Raw genomic sequence first — 24,460 nt, 5'->3', positions numbered from 1 at the left:
AAAGAGTTTTTCACTTAGTTTTCTGTTCCACGTATTGAAAATGTCCCTAATTGGAAGATTTTTCAATTGAAAATTTCAGAACAACGACTTTCAGCGTTGAAAATAATAATCTTGCCGAACTAAGAGTGCTCATATGCCTAAGAGTTTTCACGTTGCGAGATAGTCTGTTCCGCAGTTGCAAAACGTTCTGGAAGAAATTATGCTGAAGATATTGGGCTTCCTAGGGAGAATGTAAAAAGAATTTTATGTAATTATAAAATGTTTTTAGTACCATTTTATATTTTGAATAAGCAGCTTTCTATCTGCAATACTTTTTGTTTTATTAATCTTTAAAATGTGGGTTTGATTGGGTCATCCTGCAGACCTATGTGTTGAATCACCCTATACATTTATTAAGAAATATTTAATTTACTACAAAAGATAGTTAAAATATAAAAAAAGTATTGTCTAATTATACCATGAAAATATATTGGTCAACGCTCTCAGAAAATTATGGGCCATCTCTTCCAAAGTAAAGGTCACATTGTCACGATATGTGACTAAAACAGAGAGAGAAAATGGTACATAGTATATATATAAAACATAGTATAGAGTCTTTTTATTTCAAACAACACATTTCCATTAATCACCTCGCAAAAACGTCGCACTTGTGTTTTCTTCTCTCTCAGGCCACAAAATACAGTACAACCCCTCTCGTCCGCCCTCGGCTGGTCCGCCACTCCGGTTGATCCGACCGTGCTCGAGCCGAATTTGTCCCGTTTCGTCGGTGACTCATGAGGTCCACAGTCCTTTACTGCCGTCGCTACATTGTTGTTTACTTGCTGTTAACGCTACCTGAGTACTCCGTCATCTTTTGTACCGTTTCTTTCATTGTACGTGTTTTGTGTACTGTACTATGCAGTTTTTAGTGCTTAGTGTTCGTTTGTTCTTACTGTGGAGAGCAATAGTCATTTTTGAGTTCAGAGATTGTAGACTGTACTGTAAATTCGTATTTTTCTCTATTTTCTGATAATCCGACCTTTTTCGCATTCCGACCATACCAGCAGTCCCAAAGGTGACGGATTTAGAGGGGTTCTGCTATAATTGATAGTTTTATAAAGTACAACGCTTAATTTTTTTTTTCGTATTTTTATAAGTTAAGCACCGATTGTATACAAAATTGGTTATTGTACCAAAACTTTTCCACCTACCGAGTTCGCACTATTACTGGACTGTGCAAGGGAAAGCGATAGACCATCTCACCCGTATGGCCATCTTCACGCGGAATTACCATGCTTATTTCATTGTAAAATTCACTTTTCTTTCTTCCTTTCTTTTCTTTATTTTTAAAGTTTAGCTCATGATGTATGTATGTGCATTAGGGAGCTTATTATTATCTCTGACGGAACACTTCAATTGTTTTAAGTAGATTTCAATTGTTGAACGGTAGTATTCCAAATTTTCCTGAAAGGTTAAGGATGGAAGAGGCAAGACGGTATTAAGAAGCTTCACATCATCTTCCGTCCTCTTAGCACTGGAATTAGCACTTTCCATCATCAAAAGTCAAGGAGAGAAAGAGAGAGGAAGAGGAGGAGAAGGATGAGAAGGGATGATGAATGAGAAGACGACGACTTAGGTAATTTCAGAATTTACAAACGTAGTTGATTTGTTTGTTTGTTTGCATTTCTCTCCCTTGTTTTTCTTAGAACAAGAACAAAAATTGTTTCTTTTGTTCTTTCCGCTCTCGGTGCTCACACACAAACGAATAATAATGCATTTTGCCAGAGTTTCGCTCCACTAAACAGTGAACAAGCTCTATAGTATAGATACGTAACTTAGTGTTATAGGATGCCTTTAAGTCGTTCGTTCGCAAAATGCAAGCAGGCAACCTCGTTGACTTGGAGTTAAAACGGTTGCATAAATTTCAGGAAAGAAAGGAAGCTGAAGGCATCGCATATAAGACAAGGAACAGTCATTGAACTATTACGCTGAAAAGACGTCGACGAAAAGTAGAGAAAATACAGAGAGCGATGAATAATTCAACAACTATTTACGCTGTTTTAGCTCTCGGCTTTTGAATTGTTATTGAAAACAATAGAGAAGATTGAATCTCCTCTCTCTGTACATATAGGTCTTATTTCTGTTTCAATTGGGTTTATTATCGTAAATACATAATATATCTAATGTAAATAAAATAAAGAGTTTGTTTGTGTGTGTCTGTCTGTCTGTGTGCGGCCTGGGGACCAGACGACTGGACCGAGAGTTACCAAATGTTGGTCATGGATACCTTGGTCCAGGCCCCAGACCAACACGTAGTGCTTTCTTCAAAATTCGAACCAAGGTGCCTCTGGTGCTTGGGGTCCCGGGTTCGATCCCAGCCCCCGCCACGTGAACCTTGTGGTGGACAAACACCGTGCTCGTGGGTTTTCTCGGGGTTCTCCCGTTTCCTCCCACTTTCTTCATTCCACCATTTTCATTCATCTCTCATTATCACCGTCTCCTTTAGCCTCACCGGCATAACCGTGGGACGTAAAACTTAAAGATTTCATTTCATTTTCATTTCGAACCAAGGTGGTGTCAGGGGGGGCGTTCACCGGGACATGTAAAAGTAGTAGAAAATGACCGATATTAGTGTCAAATTCATAGTTTTCGCGGTCGCTAACATTAATGGTGAAACTCCGATCGCATTAACTTTCAAATTCACCCCGTTCGGATGCGGATAAGGAGTCACCGGGAGGGATACCGAGACATGTAAAAAATAATCGAAAATGGCCGATATTAGTTTCAAATTCATAGTTTTTGCGATTGCTGAGACCAATGGTGACACTTCTATTAGCGATACTTTCAAATTCAGCCACCATTGTAAGCGGGCCGGGAGTCACTAAGGGGGGGGGGGTTACCGAGACATGTAAAAGTAATCCAAAATGACCGATATTAGTGTCAAGTCCATAGTTTTCACGGTCGCTAAGATCAATGGTGACACTTCCAATAGCGATGACATTCAACATTAACCACCATTGTATGCGGGCCGAAGGTCACCCTGCGGGGGGAGTGCCGAGACATGTAAATATAATCGAAAATGACCGATATTAATGTGAAATCCATAGTTTTCACGGTCACTGAGACCAGTGGTGACACTTCAGTTAGCATTGACTTTCAAATTCAACAACCATTGTATGTGGGCTGGGTGTCATCTGTGTGTGTGAGAGGGGGGTAACGAGACATACAAAAATAATTGAAAATGACCGATATTAGTGTGATATCCATACTTTTCGCGGTCACTGAGTCCAATTGTGACACTTCTATTGGCGATGATTTCAAATTCAGCCATATACGGTCCGGGGGTCGCATGCAGAGGGGGTTACCGAGACATGTAAAAATAATCGAAAATAACCGATATTAGTGTGAAATCCGTAGTATTCGGGATCGCTGAGCTCAATGGTGAAACTCAAGATCGCGTTTACTTTCAAATTTAGTTACGTCAGCTAAGGAACCGACATTAGTGTCAAATACATAGTTTTGGCGATTGCTGAGATGAATGGTGATACTCCCATAGGTGTTTATTCCAAATACATCCCCCTTCGGCTGGGACCAAAGGCGTTTTTTTAAATTAGAACTAGGGACCTCAGAGGGTGTTTACCGGGATATGTAAAAGTAGTAGAAAATTATATATATATTAGTGTCACAAATGTCACATTCATAGTTTCCGCGGTATCGGCTGGGGCCCAGAGGCTTTTTTCAAAATTCGAACCAAGGGGATCTGAGGAGGCGTTTACCAGGACATGTAAAAGTAGTAGAAAATGACCAATATTTGTGTCGAATCCATATTTGTTGGGGTCTTTCAGATGTATAGTGACACATTCCCGATAGTGTTTACGTTCAAATTCAACCTCCATCGGCCAAGGGGAAAATTCCTTTCTTTAGGCATACCCATAACGGGATTTATCATTCGTTTCTTTGGTTAATAGTTATTTTGTTAGGTTTTGTTTGATGTTATCCATATTATTTTGTTCTGCAACCGTATAATTTATCTGCACTTGCGAGCGGAATTTGACTTGGTTAAATGGCCAGACTTTAGTTCTTTAGTTATGCCAGACGTGATAACAGAATTATCTATGCATAACTTTAGTGTTTGCTCACACAAAATAGAGCTAATTTTAGAGATGTTTTTTTAATTGTTCTTTCGTTGGGGAGTTTGTTTACATAGATACTTTATCTGACCCGTGATACGAACGGGCATAACAGCTAGTATGTAATGATACCGAGTGTTTAAAAAAAACAGCAAATTTAAAGAACTTTTTCATTCAAACAGTATAAGGTATAAACATACTCCACACATCACTGGGTACAGGAAAGTCCGGAGTTTGGTCTAAGGTACGTTAGGTTGCATTAACTCAACATGAGCACTCCTTGTAGCGCTGTAAATATCAAATTGGTGGTTCATTTATTACAACTCACGAGTTAAGTGAAACTTTGTTACTGAATTTACGGCTTTCACAGTTCGATTTTGCAAATCTTGAAGATCCGCAGGCATAAGTGGAACATACACTTTTTCTTTAATGTATCCCCTGAAAAAAATCATATAGTTAGGTTAGAAGACCTGAAAGGCCATAATATTGTAATATTGTTATTCATTTCTTCCAATCCATCGTCTTAGTATTGTGGCTTATAGGCAACGCCGGATCTCCCAAGTGGAAATGAGAAAATTTCAAGAACTTTTTCATTCAAACTGTATAATACAGAAAAATATTTCCCACATCACTGGGTACAGGAAAGTCCAGGGTTTGGTGTATGGCACGTTAAGTTGCATTAACTCAACATGAGCACCCGTTGTAGCGAAGTAAATATCAGATTTGTGGTTCATTTCTCATAACTCACGAGTTAAGTGATCCCTAGTTACTGAATTCACAGCGTTCACAGTTTGATTTTGCAAATCTTGAAGATCAACTGGCATCAAGTGGAACATACAGTCTTTCTTTAACGTATTCCCTGAAAAAAAAAAAAAAAGTCGTAGGGTCAGGTCTGGATACCTGTAAGTCCATAGACGATGAATATAATTTTGTTATCCATTTCTTTCAACCCATCATCTTGGGATTACGGCATCCAGATAACGGCGGATCTTACAAGTGGAGATGAGCAAATTTCTAGATTTTTTTTCATTCAAACTGTATAAGGCAGAAACATATTTCGCGCATCACGCCGTCTTGCATAAAAATGAGGTCACTCAAATCTTCTTGAAATTGGGAAAGCAACCAGTTTTCTAGCATGTTTATGTATGATAATGTGGTCACAGTTGAAAGGCTCATAAACTTTGCTTGCAGAAATGGCACTCAACATATTTACTTTCGTCGATTTTCTCTCGGTTTCACGACTTTTCAATCATTTTGATACTCCCAAATTCTTATATTGTGGCGATCACTAGCGGATCCAGAAGGATCGTTTGGGAGGGGCGGTTCGCTTTGTCGAAGATGAGCGTAGCTTCAAGGTGACCAGTATTTAATTTGCAAGAATGGGACTCATATGAATCCGGGGCTGGAAGGGGTTGAAAAAAAAAAAGATTCCCAGATTCCACTTTGGGACCCCCCCTTTTTTTTTTGTAATGGGAGTATTTTTTCTGTAGATTTAAATTAAATACGTACTTCCGTTTCGGAGACGTGACGGTGTCATGATTCACTTCACACACAGTCACCGCAACATATGAGATGCACTGTCTGGCACAGTACTTCCACAAAAGAAAATACTGTATTGACGATATCATTCATTTTAACGAAAGAGTGTACAATTTCCTCCAATCATTTATATTTTGAGTAACTTGCGGGACATCAGTTAGAAAAATTAATACAAAATTAGTCTATCTTTGTAGTTTTGTGGGGTCCACGAAACATGGTATAATTATAGTTATGCTTACAACAACAATAAAATTATCTAGTACATTATACTAGCCTTCGTCTAGATGGAGCTTGCCCCAGATCCTCAATCTGCTCGACATACGGCCGTAGCAAATGTTCCTACGTGGTACTGTGGCACAATATTTCGCGTTCTTCCTTCTGCCTTCCAATATAGAATTGGATTGAGCTAAGACTGTCACGAAATTCAAACACCTCGTAAGGCATTTTAATGAACCAGCCCCACCTTTTTTCCTTATCTTCTACGTTAAGTGAAAAAAAAAACGTTCAAATAAATGTTGAATTATTTTAAATGAAAAATCGAACTAACAACTTTCATGTTTCTAACCGCAAGGGATCCCGAGATATGGCATCTTATAATAATAATAATAATAATAATCATAATAATAATAATAATAATAATAATAATAATAATAATAATCCCACCCCTTTTCTTCCCTTCTAGATAAAATATAAAAAATGCTGCTATACGTATTGAATTATTTTAAGTGGAAAGTCCATATACGAAATTCCATGTTTCTAACCTTCAAAGATTCTTAGATATTGATATCTTTTTATAATATTTGCAATGGCCACCACTTTTTCTTTCCATCTCTTTTTTCTCCGTTTTACTATAATATATATATAAAAAAAGTTGAAACCCGTGTCAAATTATTTTAAATGAGAAATCCAAATGCCAAATTTCAAGTCTCTAGTCTTAACGGATTCGAAGAGATGGCCATCTTATTAAAGTAATTTCCACCCCATTCTCCCTTCCTTTCTTCGAATTTCAAAAAAAAAAAAAAAATTCTTCCTTAGTAATATCCTGCGTAACAAATCTTATCTACTGTCCTAATTTCAAGTTTGTAGCTTAAGTGGTTTGGCCTGTACGAAGTTGCTCACTCAGGATTTCGTCTTTTATGTATTAATTACAATAACAAGCTTGTGTTATTTCTCAAGAAAAGATGAAATGCCATTTGAAGTCATAATAAATCCCTGGTCCCTTCCTAATGTTTCCGTGTTGAACCCCAAAAGTCACGGCTCTCTTTATTGATCTAGTAGCTGGCGAACGTACCTTTGATCTTTGATGGAAGGGGTTCTGTGGTTTGATTCCCGGTGAGTGAGCATCGAACGCACTACAGTGGTTCAGATCCAACTTTAAACTCTAGTCCTCGTTCTGTAAAGCATCGCTTTTGGCAAACGACGTAAATACATATTAATCAATCAACCAACTCAAAAGTCTCAGTCTCAGAGAGCTTTCCGGTAAGGAGCGCTGAAGATTCTATATTTCTCTTTATTCAAGGTAAAGGTACTTTAAGTTTCAGGATCCGAATTCCATTCCCATATCCTTTTTCTAGAACACAATTTTAAAATATACGTTTTTAGTTCAAAGAGTGAGCCGTCTTACCCTCCTTCTTAGAGCTGTTCGTCCAACGAATGAATCATATTCTCGCTTCTTTGGGGTTTATGGTGACCGCCCCAAGGAACTAGGGAGAAAAATATTCACAATTCAAATATGTCTGTATTAAGTACTATTAAGTACCACACATTTTGATTAGACTTTGCTATGCTTGTCACACATATTGGATCGGTCGGGAAAAAGATCATGTTAGTATTTCCCAATGATAAATGCTGAAAGTTCAAAAAACCCTTTGGAGGTGGCAGTCGCCCCCTCCGCCCTCCCCGTGGATCCGCCATTGGTGGCGATGAACCATACCAGATAGATGGAAAATTGGTTCATTCAAAGAGAAGCAAAAATAGCCATTCTGGAACATTATCATCTTCCTCATCGTCTAGAAATGCAGAATTCATGCCTTCTGCGTGATCGTTAGAATGCATTCCCTACAGTACGCTGTTGAAAAACGCACCAAACCTCTGTTTTAGAAATTCCAAGTTCCGTGCTTGCCCTTGAGTTGATTTTCTAAAGTTCTGTTCATACATGCTTTGTACGTATAATGTGTCCATAAACTTGCCAACCCAAAGTTTGATTGCGAATATCTTTTGAACCAAGAACGATAAAGACCTGAGACTTGAAACAAATGTAAGTGTGTTTTATGTAAGTATTTTCGAGATTATGATCGAAGTTGGAATTTGTAATGTGTTTGTGTAGTAACGAAAGGAAGTATCGAAAGTGTAAAATAAAAATATGCAAAATGAAGAAAATCAATATTCAGCTGCAGAAAACTGATTTCCTGTTAGTGAATCTCTGTGTATATGTGCAGTATGCATCAACATTTATCCATTGGTGCAAAACTGCGGCAAAGTTGTATCAGTGTTGCCCTGTAAAATGGCTATTTAATGCAAGTCTGTAAAATGGATGTTTTTCGACAGAAACGCGGCCCCTGCAAACACTGTCGTTGTCAAACTACTGCAACAGGTGTGTTTTAGGTTAATTAATGATAAGCAATAAGAATTTGCACATAATTGATAACCTGAGTTTTTATGAAAAAAATTTGTGATAAAACAATTACTCACCTAGACACCTACAGCTGTCAACTCTGGAATCCTCATAGAAAAAGAAAGGCGCTTTGTAGCAAATGTTAGGGGAATTTTTTAGTGACCACATCATCTCCAAAAATTTGTGTCTCTCCCGTTCCTTGAACTTAACATCACTTGACTTTTTTCTTATCGAGTTACCTGAAACATAATGGTGTACAAGAATAACCGCAGGTCCATTGAGGAACTGAATACGAACATTGAAACAGAAATTCAATCACTTACCAGGAACACTCTTAAAACGGTGTCAAGAAACATGGTGAAGCATGTAAATTTGTGTCTACAAGAACACGGCAGCCACTTCGAGCATTTGCTGTAAAGTGCCCCTCTATTTCCACGAGAATTCCGAGGTTGCCAGCTGTACGTGAGTAATTTTTTTATCGCGAATTTTTGCATATAAACTCAGGTTATCAATTATGCAGAATTCTAATTGCTTATCATTAATTAACCTAAAGCACATCTGCTGCAGTAATTTTACAACAACAGTGTTTACAGGGACGGCGTTTCTGTCAAAAAAAAAAATACACCCATTTTACGGACTTGCATTAAATAGCCATTTTACATGGCAATACTGCATCAACTTTGTCACATTTCCGCACCAATGGATAAACGTTGATGCATACTGCGCATATACACAGAGATTCACCCGCAGGAAATCAGTTTTCTACAACTCAGTATTGATTGTCTTCATTTTGTACACTTTTTTTTTTATTATTTTACACTTTCGATACTTTCTTTCGTTACTACACCAAAACGTTTGTCATGATCATCGGCCATGTCAACATCGGTCATGATCTCGAAAATATCTACATGCAACACGCTTACATGTGTTTCAAGTCTCAGGTTTTTATTATTCTTGGTTCAAAAGATATATACTCAATGAAACTTTGGTTTTCGCAACTTTACGGGCACACTGTATATTCTCGACACTGCCTTTTTTTTCTCCGAATTGTGTGGACGACCAGTGCCTTCACGCTTGAATATTGCTTCTTCTACGAATTTGTTATGCTTACAGACCAGACCATTCGTAACTTCGCTTATAACCAGGTTGAGACATAGGCTAAGAAGGAACTGTATCATGAGGGACGTGCTAGAAGGGGACGTGAGGGAAAGATTTTACATGAGATACCGTTATCACTACTCACTTATCTGCTTTTGATTTCCACCCATTTAGAAAATCTTTATTTATTTTCGTGTTTCTAAATGGCTGCAAATTGAAAGCTACTAGGTGACTCGTGATAACGGTACCTCATGCAAAATAATATTGTCTAGAGCGCTTTTGTTCCATATTTCGATCATCTTTAATCTCTTTCAAGATATGTCACATAATTACTTTAGAATTAGTGGTATTTTAGTTTCGCAGTGATTAGCCTCTTTAGAGGTTACTAGAAGACCGTGAAGTATGGAAGCTTCTCAATTACGGCAAGTGACCTGCCAATAATGGCAGAATATCTATGATGATGATGATGATGATGAGGAGGAGGAGGCAGTTGAATTTTCGGCAGAAAGCATGTTGAACTTGACCGATAGACTCACACTTAGCGAACTATAGGAGACAGAATGACTTCCTTTGTGCTGGTAGTGTTGATATTTTATTACAGACGACAACAGCGTTCGGTGGTGGTGGCAGGGGTTTCAAACTTTCGATTTTTCTGTATCCAGTGATGTGTGTAATGTGTTTCTTACCTTACAAAGTTTGTATGAAACAAATTCTTGAAATTTCGTATTTCTTCTGAAACAAATATCGTGAATTTTTAACTCATAATCAGTATAATTCTTTATTTTTTGTACAAGTGGCAAGGTAGGGACAACTCAACTTTATTGTTTATTTTAAAGTTATTAATCATCAGAAATAATAAACAGTAAATAAAAGATAATCTTATTTAGTTACTGTGTAACAGATGGATTTTCGTTTTACATTGTAAAACCAGGTAGACTTCCAAACAATGGGGATTCACTATGAAACTGGAAGTAGTAGATACGTCGAAAAAGAAGATTGATCTATACTTAGCTTTTGCTAACGTAAGATACACCTATAGTAGAAAGTGCCATTCATGTGTTCTAACACTATAATCATTTTTCTAAATTTATAGATTTATTGTTTACTGGGCATCTGGTGTGCGCAGTATTAATGTTTCTTAACTTCTAAATTACCCAAATCGTTTCAAGAATCGTTTCTAAATCATTCAGGGATTATACTCTGAATCATTCAAGGGCTAAACTCAGGGAGTCGAAAGGCTGAGCTCCGCACTAATTCTACAGATGGTGGTGCATTGTGCTCCATCACGACCAAATCGCTCCGATAAAATACCATCAGTCTCAATATTTTTGTAGTAATATTTTAAAAAGCAACATCCATACATGGAATGTGTGTAATTTTATTGGCATTGATTTTTTACTTACTTTGTTTATTTCTTTCCATTGCTCCCTACATATATATATATATATGGCAAACATGCTATGTACATTTGTACAGGCAAGCAAATTTCAACCTTATGAACTAATTTAAAATACTTTCAGTTCACTGGTGAAAACGAAATATTATACTGCTAAACAGAACTTTATATATTAAGCCAGTATCGACTTTCTCCATTATATAGATCTCAATGCGACCAACTAACAGAGCGGAAAGTAGAAAATGGCTAAAAACTGAATATCATGTTTTACTATTCTCATGTTAATTTGATTCATAAAATTGAAATTCGCTTAACTGTACAAATATACATGGCATGTTTTGCTATTTTCATATATATTAAACTCCATTACTAGGATAGGATTAGATTATTAAGCTACCCTCTCACGTCAAGGTAACATTTTAAAAGAGCCCCTTCCCTCACCAATCAGAGAATTTAATCCCGTGAATCACACGTATTATCGTTTCATTTTTAGGTTTCACAACCTTCGTGTTCTTTTGTAGTTGTAGCACTATACGAGACGGAATCTTCTGTGTAAAATATTTGTATCCGTGGCAACTATTCGCACTGGAAATTGAACCAAGGATTACGCAGAAGGAAAGAATGTGCGTTAGCCATTCAGGTACGAAGGGGCACTTTTATTTTGACGTCGTGTGACTTTTTATGACATACTAGTCTTACAAATATCTATTTATGATCGTAGATTCATATAATATATGTGAAATTTTATTATTTTATATTTACTTGTAAGACTGCTCTATATTTTCTAGATCAAAAGTATGCTATCTTCTCCGATCCTCTTACGTGGGATTTTATCCGAGACATTATATTTCCAGGAGAATTTGTACGTGCGACAGCCCGCTATGAAAGCAAACCCACTAACCATGAGGTTATGGGAAATCTTTCCTTCAAAGCACAGTGCATAATCAACAACTAAAATAAGAATGTTTATCTATGTAAGCTTCTACACTTGCCATATGTGATCAGGTGTTAATAGCATTACTCTGTATATTATCACAGGAAGTTTGGTTGAAGATATGTATAAATAGTTCTGAGGTATGAATTCATCTGTCGACCTCAAATCCATTGGTAAAAATAATTACTTTGACGTCCCGTATCATACAGGAAGGAGCAGGTGCGAACGATAGGTCGTGTTGTTAAAATATACGGGAACAGTTCTGTGTGTGTGTGTAATTATCTACCATCATCCAACGTTCCAGTGTCCTGTAAACTTTTGCCTTATAATCAGAGTCAAGAACCCCTACATATAACATGGAGGCTTAAAGCTTTTAGCAGCTGCCTTTTGTTAAAAGACTAGCTGATATAATATAAAGGGATGAAAGGATAGGGGTGTTGTCTTGTTGTGTATCTCCATAGAATTCATACTTATTAAAAGTGCTGGTTGAATTATATGCTGTACAATTAATTGCTTGAGTGAGAATATGCACATGTTCACAACTCGAATGTAAAGCAAATAGAGCATGAAGATTGATATTATCTGTATAAGTGATGATAGCACTTTAATTTTAGGGTGTCTTAGAAGAACTATACAGGTTGTTAATTACATATAGAGACAAACTGTACTAGGTGATTCCTCACATCAAAATAAGAAGAAAGTATGTGTAAGCATGTGGGGAGAAGTACGTAATTTCGGAGCTAGGGCCGTCCAAAAGCGTGAAATCGCAATATGCATTATTACGACAACAAAGAACCGCGGAATTGGCGGTTCTTGATACTTTCGATTTCCCTCTGACACCTTCTGTGTTCATTGCTGTCAAGGTTTACTTTTTGTCGAATTTCCCGCCGTATTCACTGCTGTTATGGATTTTTTTTTTTTTTAAAAAAAAAAAAGAATTTCTCGCCGACACATTCCGTGTTCGCTGCTGTCAAGGCTTAAGGGGTACTTCCGGTTGTGGAAAGTTGGAATTTGGCATGACTGTAGCTTTCCAGGACTAACCTACAGGAAAATTGTCAAAAATGAATATTTTTAATTTTTAGGAGGTCTAAAGAGTAGATGAAGAATTTCCCATGTTATTTAAATGGGCATTTTTTTGGATCTATTATCTCATGTTTTAGGTACTTAGAATTAGAATAAAAATCTTGTAATTCTGTAAGTTTGTACGTTTTTCTTGGCATTACCTAAGTAAATTAGTAAAAATAAACATTTCCAATTATAGAGTGGTTTTATGGAGAACTGAAAAATCTTCCCCATGTTATTTACATGGGACATTTTATACACCCCAAAAGGTTTAGGCATTTCCGACAAGATTAGAATGATGAAATTTGGCATGATTGTAGCCTTCCGGGACAAACCAACAGAAAAATTGCCATAAGTGAATATTTTTAATTTTTAAGGGTCTGAAGGAGCGATTAAGAAAGTCCCATGTTATTTAAATAGGCGTTCTCTTGGTATAGAAAATCTGATCTTTTAGATACCGGTAGTTGAAATAGGAATAGAAACTTGAAATTCGGTAGAATTGTGGGTTTAAGAGGTCGTATGCCAAGCAAAGGCGGTGGTGTAGGGGCGAAGCCCTCAGCTGGACAAGTTCAGGAATTATGAAGAGCAAATGCACGAAATTTACTGTTGATGCAAAGGCTAATATGCAAGAGATGCGAGGCCATAGACCGAGGAAACGCGGGGACGTGAGGGCGGAGCCCTAGCTAGCCAAAGACTAGTTTTGTTATATAAAATTGCACAACTACAGCATAGTAACACTATTTTCTGGTAAAGTAACAGTTTCTTTCAAATTTTCCGTTTGAGACCTGTGTTCAACACTAGCACCAATTACATATAAAACCCAATAATACATATTTTATTTAATTAGAGCTACCTCGTGGCTAACATACGCGTCTTCGGCGCAGGAGTTCCGGGACCGATTTCTCGGCGGGAGCTCTTGCGCTTCAGATTTCCTGTTACGCTGTAGATCTACGTCTCATATAGCCCCGCTGCTGAACGGGACGCCAAACTACAACTCAACTAATAAATCTAATAACTCAAGAAAATAACTACTTACACTAACGCTGTCTTCAAAGAAATCATCGTACTTGTTGAGCTTCTTCGTAGCTAAGCGGTTAGCGTACGCGCCTTTGGCATGGAAAACCCGGGTTCGATTCTGGCGGGAGCTTATGTGGTTCGAATTCCACGTTAATCAGTAGGTCCCGTCTCATATAGTCTCCCTGCTGAAAGAAATTAAACTCCAAATCAACTCATCTTCCTTGTTGCTCTTGATTAGGTTTCTCAATTTCATTTGCGCTTCCTTGCTCCAAGAGAGCAGATAAACACAAGAACATCTATTGGTCCCTCGTTACTTTATGGTTAGCATACGTGCCTTTGGTACGGGAGACTTGGTTTCGATTCCTGGTGAGAGCTCATATTGTTTGCATTCCGCGTAAAGTTGTAGGTGCACGTCTCCTATATAGCCTTGGTGCTGAAAAGAAATGCTGAACTCCAGACCAATTAAAGAAAAAGAACATCCAACGTCAATTAGAATTTGCAGGTTTTGGCACCCGGTATGTATTCTTCCGCTTTTTAAAAATGTGCTCCGCGCCATTATGTTTATTACGATTGTCTTTATTCAATTCAATTTGCTACATTGTATCCATGATGTCATTGAGGAGTTCCACGGGTGTAAAATTTCACTGAAATGATACGTATTCTCCGTAGCTATGCTACATGTTATTTTCTGCATTTCTTTAATTCTCACTTTGATGAAAAGATTAAAATGAATTTAAAATAAGGCACCTCTTAATTATACCTAAATATTATTTTTCATATTAACCCCTCAAACTTGCATTTAAATCCATTCTCTCTTAGCCCACTGGTGGGGTACCTGGTTCGATCTCAATTTCCGTTAAATGAGCTTTGTGATAGACACGCTGTGTCTAGAGGTTCTCTTGTTTTCTCTCACTTTCGTCATTCCACTATAATCATCTATCTCATCATCACCTTAGCCTCGGTGCACAATCAAGGGTCGTTAAACTATAATAATGTTCGTTTTTTAATGTATATTTTTATTCTCTAATTTTATGCCTACTACAGAATGTTCTAAATCATTGTTGATAAAATTGTAGTTTCTATTCTTGTGCTTAGTGTTGTCGTTGCTAAGACCAGGAAAATTCAGTGGTGCGACTTAGGTATTATCGAAAGGACGTATATAAAAATAGCTCGTAAAAAATATGGAGAATTGGTTTCAAATTCTTACATTGCAAGGCACATTTTCCTTACATAGACGATATTATCGATAGCATCAGTTGCGATAGAAGGTGCACCGAATACCAAAGTAAAGACAGTAATGGTAATACTATATGGAGCTTCAAGTTCGACGAAGAAGTAGTCACAAAATATTTCATATTCACTCTGCGAGCGTATGCCGTCTTCTGGATTTGTCCACAAGAAATGTCTGTGACTGGAATACTTCCTTATGTTAGTATTCGATCTGACTTGAGATCTTTTGTTCAAATACATAGACTGGATGCCAGTGACGACTGTTTCGCATTACACTGCGATGAATCTTCGAGCTGATTCATTACAGATGAAACAGGTGACGAAGTTGATGATGAATTACCGTCGAACAACACCTTATATTTTCTGCACTCTTCTAACTCTCTCACCACCCTTGACTCAGATGATAGCAGATCTGTAACAACTGAAGGTAGCTTTCTAGATGATATTAAGGAATCAGAACTAGACGGAATAATCTTCGACACAGATTCAGACACTTCAGAAAATAAAAAGTCATGGTGGAGCTATATTTTCTGCTGCTTCAATGGCTGTTTCTAACCAAGGATTAATGTGCTTTTATGTATTTGGAGCCTCTATTTCATCTACAGAGCTCAGTTAACAGGGAAGACTTCAACAACTGACATCTCTAGCTGATACACTGAACTTGAAACCCCTGAATCGAAAATACCTATATATGCCACTATCTACTCTTTAGTAAACAAGAAAGCAAGAAAATTTTCATTGTAGATGCAGTGCCTTGGCTCATGTTAATGACAATGTTTTGGTAGAAAAATAACGGTTCTAATTTTACATAATTCGAATTGCAAACATACATAATTATGAATTACATTAAACACTACAAAATGGTGAAGAGAAACAATATAACTGAGATAGACAAGTAATCAACTATAAAGACAGATCATCGGCTTTCTCCTATGTAATTTTGAATCTTCCTCCAGTAAGGCTTGTTAGAAGAAAAAAAAAAGCTTTCTTATGAATTTGAGTTACCACATGTGGGACAAAATTGCATTCCGTCCTAATATATTGTAAAAAAGCGAAGCATGTTTGCTTCTATTGTTTGTATTTCAAATGTAATTTGTGTGTAATGTATGTTTGAAATGTAATTGTAAACAATTGTTTAAAATAATTGTAAACACATGTGACGATTCATCTGCAATGAGGAAAGCGATTTTAGTTTAAAAAAAAAAAAATGCTTTGGTAAGTTGAGTGACAAGAAGATCACTGTGGAGAAACCAATGAAATTAATGGTTGTTGATGCACGGAATGAAGATTTTCAATTTGTAATACACATCTAATCTTGAATTAGTCACGTTTGGACTTCATTGAAAAGAAAAAAGGAAATGTAAATTAATTACTGCCGTTTTCCTAAGATATCTTCTAATGCTAGTCTTCGAAAAATTTGTAACTTCTCGCTTTCGAATCGAAATAATAATAAATAACCATCCGTTGTTCAATCTGAGTTATTTTTTATATTGTTATTTTGAAACCATGAAGAGAAGATACACATAACTTAAAGTATATAACAGCTTTTCTCAACCTCGGATACCCTAGAGATACATGCTAAACTGTTCGGTTCACGTTAATTAGTAACGAGAGAAAACAGCCATGACTTAATCTTTACTTACAATGTAAACAATGCACACATATCAGAAAGCCTTTACAAAACGTACAGAAGATAGGGAATAGAAGAAAGATGCAAAATACTAAATACAAAAGTGTTTATTCAAGTAACTAATTTGTATTCGAAGTCTGCAGAATTGAACAGAAAAAGTTCACAGCAATCAATTTCGTAAGTGAATGAATAAATAGAAAAGGTTTGTTGTAATGGTTTATTGTTCTTGTCAGCACTGAGGCTATATGACACGTGGATCTACACTTTAACGTGAAATCCAAATAACATGAATTATCTGACGATCGAACGCCTATCCATCACGCCTAAGGCACGTAAGCTAATAATATAACCACCAAGAAGCTCTATGATTAGAAAACAATAATGACTTATTAGATAATAATGGCTGATATGACTTATTAGAATTTTTGAAGGGATTTTTGTCTAGTCCTATGATATAAATTACACCCAACAATAGTAATCACCTTGTACCCTATTACATTGAAAATATCAAATTGTAAGCGTCTGTTTGTAAGAAGTTTTCAAGATATAATCAAAGCACGAATTCCTCACCCTGTTTTGTAAATTAACATACATTTACTTCGTCTTCTCTTTGGGCACTTGGCTCCCTTTCAAACTGTAGGATAACTGTCTCCACCACCGAGCAGGCACTCAACCAACTTCCATATTATGAGGCCATGAGGTCGTCCGAAAAACTTCCACCGCCAGGATAAAAATACTGACTCTCAGACAGGTGTTACTCAGAAGAGATCCTGTGTCGCAATGTGCGTTCGAAACATCGATGTGTGTCCTGCAGTTCACATTCTTTCACGCAGCTAGCTGCGTTCTTCATCGATCCATGAGCCAAGTGAACCACCGTTCACTTATTGTTCCAGCCCTCGCATAAATTTAGTGCGTGGATTTTCTTCAAAGTAGCCTGATGCACGTTCCAATTTCGGGGAGAAAATAGTGGCGGAAATCATCTTACTCTTACTGTTAGAGTTTCTTCCCCTCCCACCCTTCTGTATGAACCAGATATATATACAGGGCCGGCGCATGCAATTTTGCCGCCGTGGGCGGTGCTTGCTCATGCCGACCCTTTAATCCGCAAACCTTATTTTGACAGATGACGTTCAAGTGTCATTTAAAAACATGTATAAAATGGAAAAGTAAACAAAAAATGAACTACCTTTCTGGAATGCTTACGTAATATTTAAACGACTCTATACTGACATAATATTCAGTATGCTCGATTTCGCTGTATATCTGTAATATAGAGTAGCGCATACAGAAAATAAAATTTAAAAAAAAAATATACTTTAGTCATGACTAAGAATTTTAATTTTTAGGCTTATTTTATATCAAAAGGCGTTTTCAATAGAATATGGAGCAAGAAGATAATATAGTAAATCAGATATTGCGGTAAATCTAAGTAATTAGCTAAGCCTTATAATGTACTAAAACACATTAGAGACACATAAATTTAACATACCTTAATTGAAATAAACTTTTCTTGCTTTGATATGAGCAAATTCCTTTATCACATTCGCGTAGTCCAATGTTTTAGCCAATTTGTGTTCAATTGATATCATTGCTAGACCAGACGTAGAAGAGTGTAGATAGTTTCTAATAAACTTAAGTTTCCAAAAACTTCTTTCTCCACTGCCACTGTTACAGGCAAGATTAACAAAATTCTACGTGCAACACTAACATTGGGAGCAAAGTCATGTTCTTTAATTAATTTTAATGCTTCTTTTGGTGAACTTTCACAGGCTTAATTATAGTGGATAACACTTTCAGTTTGTCTTTCAAATCTCTAGGGTTAATATCTTTCAATTCTTCGTGTGTTAAATGGTGGTAAGTTTAGTACTCTTTCCAGACAAAAAGTTCAGGTGGTAGGCTATATCTTTACGATTACCTATATCGTAAAGAAAATGGAAATACTCGCTGTGATGTTTAAGTTGCTCAAATTTTTCTCTTAAAAGCTAACACAATCATGTCTAGAACTTTGTAATAAAAATCGATCTTGTATCTTGTTTGTGGATTTTCAGTAGCTTCATCCTCTGCCTCGTACTGAAACTTTCTCTTCTTTCGACTTAGAGCTTGCACTGTATTACGTATCAGTGGATCACCTGTATCTAATGCTGATGCCAACTCCATCGCATCAACTAAGTAAGATTGAAACTTTGCATCATTTCTGCTCCTCTCAAAGTACCCAGATATATTTTCAAGAAATCTTACTGCATCCAACACATGAGAATCAATGATTTGAAGATTTTTGCTTACTATGTTTATGTGGAGTAAAAAGTCATATCAGACAACGAGTGAGTAAAGGAAAGGAAAGTAACTCAGCTGGTTTGCTATACACAGAGCATCGTGGGCGACCATTCTATCTGTTCTATTGTCATTACTTATTTGCAGTAAGGCATCATATACTTCCCCTTCCTATCTATGCCGCTGCAAGGGAAATATTGAACGAGATACCTGTGGCTAGTAGTTTGATAATTGAAAATGAGGAAGAATGCTCTGAATTCCCTGAGAGAGTATTTTCTTGAATGTGAGTGAAGTAAGTTCAATTACATTCTCAGGTTAACATAATTTTATTTTTCCAAGGGAGCCTATTACGAAGCATTATATTTTGATAGTATTCTTTTCTTTTTCAAATTTTGTCGCCCATTAGACTTGCCGCTATGGGCGCTGGCACGGCTCGACTCCCCCTCGCGCCGGCCCTGGATATATACGTTGAATCAAAATAATGAATGAGCTCTTCCGTTTCGGGAGGAGCTATCTTCTTTAAGTATTACATGCCCTTCAATACACGATAGAAACGCCAGTGAATCAATTTGGTTGTAGAACATAGAAAATTCTACAGCTTCTTTATCAAGTTATGGCGTGGGTCAATGAAAACTTCACCCATTACCCACCACCCACCATGACCCACTCTGACCCGCCACCCACTAAAACCCACGATGGCCAACTTTAACCCATGATCCACGCCCTTCTCTCCACTGCTTACACTTCTGCCGTGTCGTGACAAAACGCTGTAACTTTGGCGGAGAAGTTTTGCGAAAATGAGCCGTAAAGTTTTCATTCGAAAATGTGATCTGTATCGTGTAGAACCAGTGTAACTAGCCAATAATGGTCAACCAATCAATTTTCACCAAATTTAATCACACAACATGCATTTACATAACATTACATGTAACCACGTGTTTCCAAAGTCAAGATACACTGGTTCTACACGATACAGATCACATTTTCGAATGAAAACTTTATGGCTCATTTTCGCAAAACTTCTCCACCAAAGTTACAGCGTTTTGTCACGACACGGCAGACTTGTAATAAAACAAGACTGTGAAATATACTAAATTTCAGCTCCTTAAGTTGAACTGCTTGTCATATACTCAATTTTTCGCAAATATTCGAACCCCACTCCCCCTTAGGGTACGCATTATAATGAAAGCTATATGATAACATCCTAGTTGGAATTAAGGCCTAACTATAACCAAAAATCATTTCATTTGGTTTTGCCATTTGGCCGTGATGGTCACGCGCACACAGTTTCATTCAATTTTTTTTTTTATATAAAATTATAATAATTCTATTTTTCTAGTAGCCAGTTCTTCTAAAAATGCAGGTAAGTAATTAGAAACAAATGAAAAGGAAAAATGCAGGCCTTAAAAATAAAACATAGGCAAATTCACCAGTGTTTAGAAGATGCTGTATACAATGCACTGAGCAGAGTCGGTCGTCAGTCGTAGTGGGTCGCTGGCTCAGAGTGGGTCAGTGGGTCACGTTCTGTTGACCCACCAAATATTGACCTATTTGACACGACCTATTGACCCACTTCATCTATGGATCTGGCAAGCCCAATTCTTGAATTTTGCGGTATGTACTTTGTCTTAGATGGAAGACGCATTCGTGTGTAGAAACATTGTGTCCAAGTTTATTTCAAACTGCGTTGTGAACTGCTACTTCAAAGTCACATACAACCGTTTTAGACGACAAATGGTGATCCAAGTTAGCGCACTTATCAACCAGCACCTGAAACCAAGAAATATATTGCATTATAACTAATGTCTCCATATCCCCACATCAGTGTTGGGCAAAATCAATTGAAATCAATTGAAAGTAATTGCTCTGAAAATCAATTGCAATTGATTTCAATTGCAATTGATTTCAATTTGTAATTGACAATTAATTTCAATTGCAATTGAATTCAATCATAAAATTTGCAATTAAATTTTCGTCAATTGTTAATTGTTAATTGGTCACCAGGCAATTGAAACTTTTAATTGTTAATTGTCAATTGCAAAAGGTGCAATTGAAACATTCAATTGTTAATTGCAATTGACAATTGAAACTTGTAATTGTTAATTGTAATTGTTAATTGCAATTGAAATCAGCAATTAAAACTGAAGATAAGAAGATGTGTGTATATTGTATTGTCCACTTGTTACTGTTTTACATATTTCAAATAAGGTACTTATAAGAAATGCTGGATACCTACCATCCCTTTCCCCCCCTGGGAAGAAAGCCGTGAAACTAAGTTTTTTAAAAATATATTATGTTTATGGTTCTATCCCCCTCGAAAGAACTCTATATGCCCGTCATGCATACAAGAGGAATGAGCACGAGCGAGTTCGAGCGAGTTTTCTTGAAAACTCGACTCGACTCGAAGCAGACATCTTTGAGTTCGACTCGAGAGCTCGAAAAATTTCCCCCAACTCGACTCGAATTTCGATCGAGTTTCCAGTCGAGTCGAGCCAATTCGAGCTAAATCCTTTGTGTAGTTCCAAGTACTACTATCTTCAAGTATCCTACATAGACAATATAATTATCAATGATACTACTACTACTACTATAACTAATTATTATTATAACACCGTGTACGTACATATATAAACATGGAATATAGGCGGTTTGTATCGGAATACTAAAAATTAGTTAACTGTCGATCTCGGTAGTCAAGAAATCTTCAGGAGGCAAGGACATCGGTCACGAGGTTCTTGGTTTGAGTTCAGGAGGAGCAAGTATTCGGGCTCGAGCCAAAAATTGTTAGAAGTTATGGGACTCCAGCCAAACATGTTTAAAACTGCTCGATCCGGGTTTAGGGTGGTCAACGACTCAAGCGGCTCGCTCACAGCTCATTCACTTATCGAGCCGAACCGAGAAGTGAGCCGTGCCAACAGCTCATCCAACCGAGCCAGCTCGAGCCGAAGGCTCACACGAGCCGAACCGAACCGAGCTGATTGCTTACCCCAACCGAGCCGGTTCGAGCCATTGGCTTAGTTAAGCTAACTCGAACCCAGCCTATGGACTCGTTTCAACGGAGCTGGTTCGAGCCATTGGCTTCAATCGAACTGAGTCGATAACTTGTCTTTACCGAGCCGATTCAAGCCATTGGCTCAATTGAGCCCAAGGGACCGCGGTGGCTCAGTGGTAGAGCGTTCACCTCTGGTGCTTGGGATCCCGGGTTCGATCCCAGCCCCCGCCAAGTGAACTTTGTGGTGGTGTGCGTGGGTTTCCTCGGGGTTCTCCCGTTTCCTCCCACTTTCTTCATTCCACCATTTCATTCATTTCTCATAATCACCGTCTCCTTTAGCCTACCGACATAACCGTGGGATGTAAAACTCAAAGATTTCATTTTTTTTTTCAATTGAGCCCAGTCAATGGGTAATCCCAACCAAGCCAGCTCAAGCTGTACGCTCAGTTGAACCGAGCCGGGCCGGTTGACATCATCACTATTCCGGTTGGGCTACTACTTTGGCTAAAAAATTGGACCGTGCAGTTCTCATCCTTGATGGTAAGAACTACAAAAAATTATATGAAATCTTTAGTTTTACGTCCCACGATTATGCCGGTTAGGCTAAAGGAGACAGTTATGATGGGAAATGAATGAAATGAAGAAAGTGGGAGGAAACGGGAGAACCCCGAGAAAATCCACGAGCACGGTGTTTGTCCACCACAAAGTCCAAACTGCGCGAGATGGGATCGAACCAGGGACCTCAAGCACCGGAGGTGAACGCTCTACCACTGACCCACCGCGCTCCCTGGTAAGAACTACAGTATATAGTTATATTGGTGCTCACGGCGTCATTAACTTGTTCCACTACCAACGAATTTCGAGGTACTTTGTTTTGCATCTTTTGTGCGTGTTTTCTGTCGCTTTGTGCGCCTATTCCCACATTTTGTGCATCACCGGAAGTGGGTCAAAATGGGCCTACAAATATGGCGGAACTAATTATTGCTCTTCCGCCACCAATGAATTTCGAGTCGTTTCCTTCACATCGTTTTGTGCCGTTTTGTGCGTCATGGGAAGTGGGTTAAAATGAGTCCCCAAGGTGGGACTAAAATGACCAAGAGTTCCGCCACTATTAAATCTCGAGGTCGTTAATTTCACATCGCGTACCCTTTTGTGCGTCTATTTCGACGTTTTGTGCGTCACTGGAGGACGGTCAAAATGGGTTTCTAAGGTGGGACGAAATTGACCCACTGCTCCGCCACTACCGAATTTTGAGGTTCTTCCTTTCGCATCGACTAGTGAATGTATCGTGCCGTTTCGTGCCCTTATTTCCACGTTTTGTGCGTCACCAGAAGTGGGTCAAAATGGGCTTCCAAGATGGAACGAAAATGACCCACTGTTCCGCCACTATCGAATTTCGAGTTCGTTAATTTCACATCGGTACCCTTTTGTGCGCGTATTTCGACGTTTTGTGCGCCACTGGAAGACGGTCAAAATGGGCCTCGAATGTGGGACGAAAATGACCCACTGCTCCGCCACTACCAAATTTCGTGGTCCTTCCTTTCACATCGACTAGTGAATGTTTCGTGCCGTTTCGTGCCCTTATTTCGACGTTTTGCGCGTCACCAGAAACGTGTCAAAATGGGCCTCCAAAGTGTGACCAAAATGACCCATTGTTCCGACACTATCGAATTTCTAGGTCGTTTCTTTCGCATCGTTTAGTGCCTATTTTTAAAAAAGTTTTCTGTACCTACTTCCTCGTCTTGTGCGTCACCGGAAGTGAGTTAAACAGGCCTTTAAAGTGGGAGTTAAATGGCTCACTGTTCCGCCACTATCGAATTTCGGGCTCGGTTCTTTCGCATCGTTTAGTGCCTGTTTTGTACGTTTTGTGCGTCACCAGAAGTGTGTCAAAATGGGCTTCCAAAGTGTGACGAAAATGACGCACTTCTTCGTCAATACCGAATTTCGTAGTCCTTCCTTTCGCATCGACTAGTGAATGTTTAGTGCCGTTTCGTGCTCTTATTTCCACGTTTTGCGCGTCACGAGAAGTATGTCAAAAGGGGCCTCCAAAGTGTGACGAAAATGACTCACTCCTCCGCCACTACCGAATTTCGAGGTCCTTCCTTTCGCATTGACTAGTGCCTGTTTTGTTACGTTTTGTGCCCCTATTTCCACGTTTTGCTCGTCACCAGAAGTGTGTCAAGATGAACCTCCAAGGTGTGACGAAAATGACCCACTGTTCCGACACTTTCGAATTTCTAGATCGTTACTTTCGCATCGTTTAGTGCCCCTTTTTTTAAGTTTTCTGCGCCTATTTCTCGTCTTGTGCATTACCCGAGGTGAGTTAAACGGGGCTTTAAAGTGGGAGTTAAATGGCTCACTGTTCCGCCACTATCGAATTTCGGGGTTGGTTCTTTCGCATCGTTTAGTGTGTATTTTGTACCGTTCTCTTCGCCTACTTCCACGTTCAGAACATCACCAGAAATGCGTCAAAATGGTCCATCAATGTGTGAGGAAATAGAGCCATTGTTTCGCCACTATCGAATTTGTAGGTCGTTTCTTTCGCATCGTATAGTGCCTGCTTTGTAC

The 24,460-nt window shown here is 38.1% G+C and overlaps 1 protein-coding gene and 1 non-coding gene across 2 annotated transcripts in view; one reads left to right on the top strand and one right to left on the bottom strand.

Moving 5' to 3' along the window:
• LOC145671158 (uncharacterized) overlaps positions 1–24,460 on the top strand; it is a 2,642,835-nt gene that overhangs the window by 1,159,468 nt on the left and 1,458,907 nt on the right. The window lies entirely within an intron of this gene.
• LOC145672171 (5.8S ribosomal RNA) lies at positions 17,367–17,514 on the bottom strand. The gene has a single exon (XR_014128617.1). It is a non-coding gene; the product is annotated as a 5.8S ribosomal RNA (ribosomal RNA).

The sequence above is a fragment of the Thermobia domestica genome, chromosome 15 (genome assembly GCF_964235325.1).
Source record: "Thermobia domestica chromosome 15, izTheDome1.hap1.1, whole genome shotgun sequence".
Taxonomy (NCBI): Eukaryota; Metazoa; Arthropoda; class Insecta; order Zygentoma; family Lepismatidae; genus Thermobia; species Thermobia domestica.
Note: the sequence above shows the minus strand (reverse complement) of the source record. Positions and strands in the feature narration are given on the sequence as shown.